This window comes from Myotis nattereri, assembly GCF_964212035.1.
Source record: "Myotis nattereri genome assembly, chromosome: 5".
NCBI lineage: Eukaryota > Metazoa > Chordata > Mammalia > Chiroptera > Vespertilionidae > Myotis > Myotis nattereri.
In genome coordinates this window covers 77,339,041-77,345,336 of record NC_138080.1, presented here as the reverse complement: position 1 = coordinate 77,345,336, position 6,296 = coordinate 77,339,041, and positions in this window count along the sequence as shown.

Genomic DNA, 6,296 nt, shown 5'->3' with positions numbered 1-6,296 from the left:
AACATTAAAAGGAACCTGGGCTTTTGGGCCATGTGGTGAATTCCATCTCCAACGTTTATAAAAGTATATGGCCGGTCAGGTATGTAACTTTTCTCAAAGTTCACTTTCTTCATCTGTAAAACGGGGATGAAATTACAGAGTTCTGTGGATTAAATGAGATGTAGCGTGATGCGCACACTTCCGGATGCACAGTAAGCACTTCAAAATGGTAGCTGTCACTGTTTGGATTCTAGCGGAGTAACCATAGTCCCCTTGTGCCCATCACAGGTTGTTAGACCAGAAAGATGCTCCATCAATCTGACCCCATGGGTGATCATTATATTCTAAATAGGCTGCCATGGTTTTGCTACAATAAATTCTCAAGCAGGTCCAAGAGTATCTGAGTCAATGGCGCCCACAGTTCTAGAATTGATCACTAGAGCCATCATTTGACTACCTCCCTCACCCCCAGCAGTGTACAGGTAATAACAGACTTTTCCTTCTTTAACTTATTCTCTCCCTGCACCCTCCTCTACACCCAATTGGAAGGTGCACGAAAAGCCAAAAGGACAGAGGTTTAAGGGGGGTTAGGATTAATGAAAAAAGGGCTGATTTGACTCATCTGGACACTCCAACATGGATGCCCTATGGTTACGACTCCTTCCTTTTTATTATGTCCTTCCCCCACCTGTGTTTGTGCTTTGGCTGATTGCTTGGGGAGACAAACACTTTCAGTGTTGGAATTGTTGTTTAATGATTACTTGGTAAATGCAGCCAACAGGATAGAATGCACATTTGACTGTCTCACCACCAGGTGGCAGATGCACTTATTTTATGAGAAAATTGCCTTCAAGCTTGTCTTGAAACTGATTTTATTTTCGTGGGATTTGGGGGGCGGGGGGAGTAGAGTTGACATCATCCTCTTCCTTTGGCTGAAATGAAATCTATGCACTAACACCACAGGACCTGGGATTGTTCATACAAGAATCTGATAACTATTGGAATTGTTATGCACAACTACACATCTGCACTCCGTTTAACTGGTCCTTTTTTTAAATTCTTCATCTGAGGATATTTCCTCATTGATTTTTAGAGAGAGTGGAAAAGGGGGGTGTAGAGAGAGGGAGAGAGGCATGGATGTGAGAGAGACACATCCATTGGTAGCTTCCTACACATGCCCTGAACCCCGTGACCCTTTGGTCTGTGGGCTGATATTCCAACCACTGAGACAAACTGGCCAGGGCATGTGTTGGGTTTTTTTCCCTTTATTGATTAAGGTATCACATATGTGTCCTTATCCCCCCATTGCTCCCCCCCACACACACACACACCCCACTCATGCCCTCACCCCCCTGGTGTCTGTGTTCTTTGGTTAGGCTATATCAGCGGTTCTCAACCTCTGGGTCGCGACCCCTTTGGTGGTCGAATGACCCTTTCACAGGGGTCACCTAAGACCATCCCGCATATCAGATATTTACATTATGATTCATAACAGTAGCAACATTACAGTTATGAATTAGCAACGAAAATAATTTTATGGTTGGGTCACAACATGAGAAACTGTATTTAAAGGGCCAGAATGTTGAGAACCACTGGGCTATATGCATGCATACAAGTCCTTTGGTTGATCTCTCCCTCTTACCCCCACCTGACATGTGTTGTTTTAAGCCACTAAGTTTTGGGTGATTTTTAATAGAATAGATAATTTCATTTTATTTTGTATGAATCTTAAGAGAATATTTCTATTAATTTAGTAAACCAGTACTTTAGGCATATATTCATATAGTTTTATTCCAAGCTCCTTTCCCATTCTTATCATTTTGATGAACTTCACTTGACCCAATGCACTCATTATTATTTCATCAATATTGGGTATTCTTTGTAGTTATAACAAAAGATTATCCTGAGCTCCTTCAATAATTCAGTATGCGCGCGCCCCCCCCCCCCCCCCATTGACTCTTGTATGTGCCCTAACCAGGGATTGAACCTGCAACCTTGGCATATCAGGATGATGCTCTATCCAACTGAACTATCTGGCCAGGGCAAGACTTTTTTTATATTATGGTATACTGTCAGTAATTCATTTCCAGTGATATCACACTGTTAATCAATACTTTTATAATAGCTTGTGTAAATATTAGATTTAAATAAATTTTATTTAAAAGCTAGTGAGAGGATCCCATTGGGAGAGGTTTAAGATACAGGAGAAAGGATAATCTCTGAGAAGTGGGGAAAGAGATCCAGAGGGGGAAAAACCTGAGACAGAGAAATATCTCCTCCATTGGAATAGGAAAGGATGGATGCAGGTAAGCAATTTTCTCTGTGAAGAAGAAAGGTGGTCTGCTGAGAGCGAGCCTGGGGTAGTACTCAAGTATCTAAGGCAAGTGGAGAGTAGAAATCTGAAAGAACCTAAATGAAGAATGGCATGAAAGCTAAGAATACAAAAGAACTTCCTGGTAGTGTTGGGGATCCAGCTGTAGTCGCATAGCAATTTAGAGTAACAAATGGTACAGGTAAGCATTTTTCTCCAATAGCATTTAGCAGCCCATGACTTTAGCATTTAGAGTCAATGGGAGCCAAATTAGCCCAGAGTTAGTATTTTGCCAGGCTTGTGTGATAAAAAGACCTGAACTTAGTTCAAAATAATACTTGCTAATGTTTGTCAGTATAGTTGACTCTTAATATTATTTTTATTTTATTTTATTTATTTATTTATTTTTTTAAATATATTTTATTGATTTTTTACAGAGAGGAAGGGAGAGGGATAGAGAGTTAGAAACATCGATGAGAGAGAAACATTGACTAGCTGCCTCCTGCACACTCCCTTCTGGGGATGTGCCCGCAACCAAGGTACATGCCCTTGACCGGAATCGAACCTGGGACCCTTCAGTCCGCAGGCCAACGCTCTATCCACTGAGCCAAACCGGTCAGGGCTTAATATTATTTTTAAAGGGAAATTTCATTACTTGGCTATTTCTTAGGCTTGTGAGTATTTAGTTTAACCTAACAATCATTATTATAATCAGTGTTATTAATTATGTACTGTTGCAGAACAAATTACCCACCAACTTTGTTTCTGGAAACAGAATGATTTATTTTCCTCACCATCACTTATGTAGGTTAGGAATTCAGGAGGGACTTAGCTGGTGGTTCTGGCTCAGGATCTCTCATGAGATTGCAATCAAGATGTTGGCTAGGGATACAGTCATTTGAAAACTTAACTGGGGCTAAAAGATCTGCTTCCAAGATGGCAAGTTGATGCTGACTGTTGGCAGAAGGGCTCGGTTCCCAACCATGTGGATCGCTCCATAGGACTGTTTGTGTTATGACACAACAGATGATTTCCCCAGACCAAGTAGTCCAAGAAAACCTGCAATATCTTATTTGGATAGCCTCAGAAATCACACATAATTTCTGCAATAGCCTATTGGTTACACAGGTCACACAGTGTGGGAGAGGGCTACCCAAGGACATACCAGGAAGTGAGGAGCATTAGGAGACAGACTGTAGGCTGCCTTATCACAGCTGAGTAATAAGATCTGGATACCTATGGTATAAACCAGGAGTCCTCAAACTACTGCCCGCCGGATGGTTTTGCCGCTGCTGCCTGTCCTGCTTAGCAGCCGACTCGTCCCGGGGCCCGCAGTGTGCATGTGTGGAATGTCTGAGGGAGTGAACTGGCCCCCTGTTTAAAAAGTTTCAGGACCTCTGGTATAAACACTTGATGTTATAAATAATATGAAATAGCATTAAAAAAAACCTATCCAGCCCTAACCAGTTTGGCTCAGTGGATAGAGCATCGGCCTGCTGACTGAAAGGTCCCAGGTTCGATTTCGGTCAAGGGCATGTACCTTGGTTGCGGGCACATCCCCAGTGGGGGGTGTGCAGGAGGCAGCTGATCGATGTTTCTCTCTCATCGATGTTTCTGACTCTCTGTAAAAAAATCAATAAAATATATTTAAAAAAAAAAAAAAAAACCTATCCAGCCATTACCTAATGGTCAGTTACCTACTTATCTAACATGTTCTTCCTTCCCTTTTCAGTTACTTGAATCTAATTTTTTTTGAGAAGCACTTGAACAGGATTTGAGAAGTTGTTTCAGAAATGCAAAATCTTAAAGTAATAAACCCCTAAATTATTATTCAATTTACTGTGTTTGACACTGTATCCAGTATAGCATTTGGAGATACTGATTCACTAATCTCACCTTCAAAATATTAAAATTTACATAAAAATGGTGACTATATATGCTTAATCCATGGACACAGATAATAGTGTGAAGGCCTGGGAGGTGGGGGTAGGGGAGAGCTAGGGCTAGAAGAGGTCAATGGGGAGGAAAAGGTACATCTGTATAACTTTCACCAATAAATAAAAAATTCTCACATTAAAAAAAAATTACTATAGCCCTGGCCAGTGTTTGTCAGTGGTAGAGCATCGGCCTGTGCACTATAAGGTTGCAAATTCAATTCCTGGTCAAGGGCCCAGTTGGGGCGCATGCAGGAGGCAATCAGTTGATGTTTCTCTGTGTGTGGGGAGGGGAGTGAGTGTGTGTGTGGGGGGTCTCATTCTCTCCTCCTCTCTCCCTCCCTTCCTCCTTCCCACTCTCTCCAGAAATCAATGGAAAAAGTATCCTCCAGTGAGGATTAACAATAACAAAAAAGGTGACCATAAAAAGGGGAATAGGGCATATATCTTTTGTTCTAAAAACAGTATATGCAATTCTCAAGAAGGAAGATCAAATCCTTCAAGTGCTGGAAGTACCCTTACAGCCAAGCTTTCCAAGTAAGAATACCTGCATCAATTTATATTCTTCTTACCCTGCTCCATCCCCACTCCAGATCATTTCAAGAAACTTGAAGGTTAAAGGAATATCTCCTGCCTGGTGTTCTGCTAATATCAATACTCAAATGCCCAAATCAGTGAGCAAACTTTACAAATTAAAAAATTCAGTCTGTTTTCATTTTATTAAGATACTCTGTTAAAAGACCTTTTTGAATGTATAACAAAAACTAAAATTATCATACTAACATATCCCAAGTGCTGGGTTAAGTATTTTGATTTTATGGGCCATAAAATTCTTATATCCTTGGAACAAATACATTATAATCTTAAAAATAAAATAGTAATTTGCCTAAGGTCCCACATTAAATGACAGTGTTTGAGTATGAACCCAAATCCAAACTGTCAGTATTCTAAATTACGCATATGCGTTATTCTCATTACAAACCCCATTTCTGAAACTTAGAAAAATTAAGCAACAATTTGAGAAAAGTTATAAGCTAGTGAGTGATTGTGCAGGGACTCAAGTCTCGTTCCATCTCTAAATACAATGTATTTTGCTACAAACAAACAAGTAACATAAATATCAAACAAACTGAGATGATTAACCAAATAGGCCACTGAAATAGGCAGTGAGTGCCTAAAACAATACTTAACCACTACTCAATATCTATTTGAAACCAGGATTCAAACATTTGACTAGGGCTAGATCAACCATTTCTAGCTTCATATATGCAACTAGAGGCCCGGTGCATGGATTTGTGCACCAGTGGAGTCCCTTGGGCCTGGCCTGTGGGGATCGGGCTGAGACCGGCTCTCTGACATCCCCTGAGAGGTCCCAGACTGCGAGAGTGTGGTTCTCGGGTGATGCACCCTGAATCCAGCTCCCTCCTCTCTGGTTCCGAGTGCATCACCCGAGAACTGCCAAGTCACTGCAGCTCATCAGCTCCTGCGTTGTCTGCCCCCTGGTGGTCAGTGCATGTCATAGCTACCGGTCAGAGTGTCTGCCCCCTGGTGGTCATTGTGTGTCATCGCTACCGGTTGGATGGTTGCTTAGGCTTTTATATACATAGATTGCAACAAAAATAATACTTTACCAAGTGCTGTGGAAAAACAAACCTTTAATCAAATGGGGTGCCATGGCAGGAGGGAAGAGAGAGGGAAAAAAGCTCAGAGGGTGCTTTATCAAAGCAAGAAACTGATATGGGGCCCTGACTGGTTTGGCTCAGTGGCTAGAGCGTCAGCCTGCGGACTGAAGGGTCCCAGGTTTGATTACGGTCAAGGGCATGTACTTTGGTGGCGAGGACACCCCCAGTGGGGGGTGTGCAGGAGGCAGCTGATCAATGTTTCTCTCTCACTGATGTTTCTAGCTCTCTATCCCTCTCCCTTCCTCTCTGTAAAAAACCAATAAAAATTTATTTTTTTTAAAAAAAGAAAAGAAACTGATATGGGTAAGACATCCATGTGCAGGGAAGGACTATAATTTGAAAACAAAAGGCTTATCTCACACTTCCAATGCCTGCTCAGAGGGATACCTT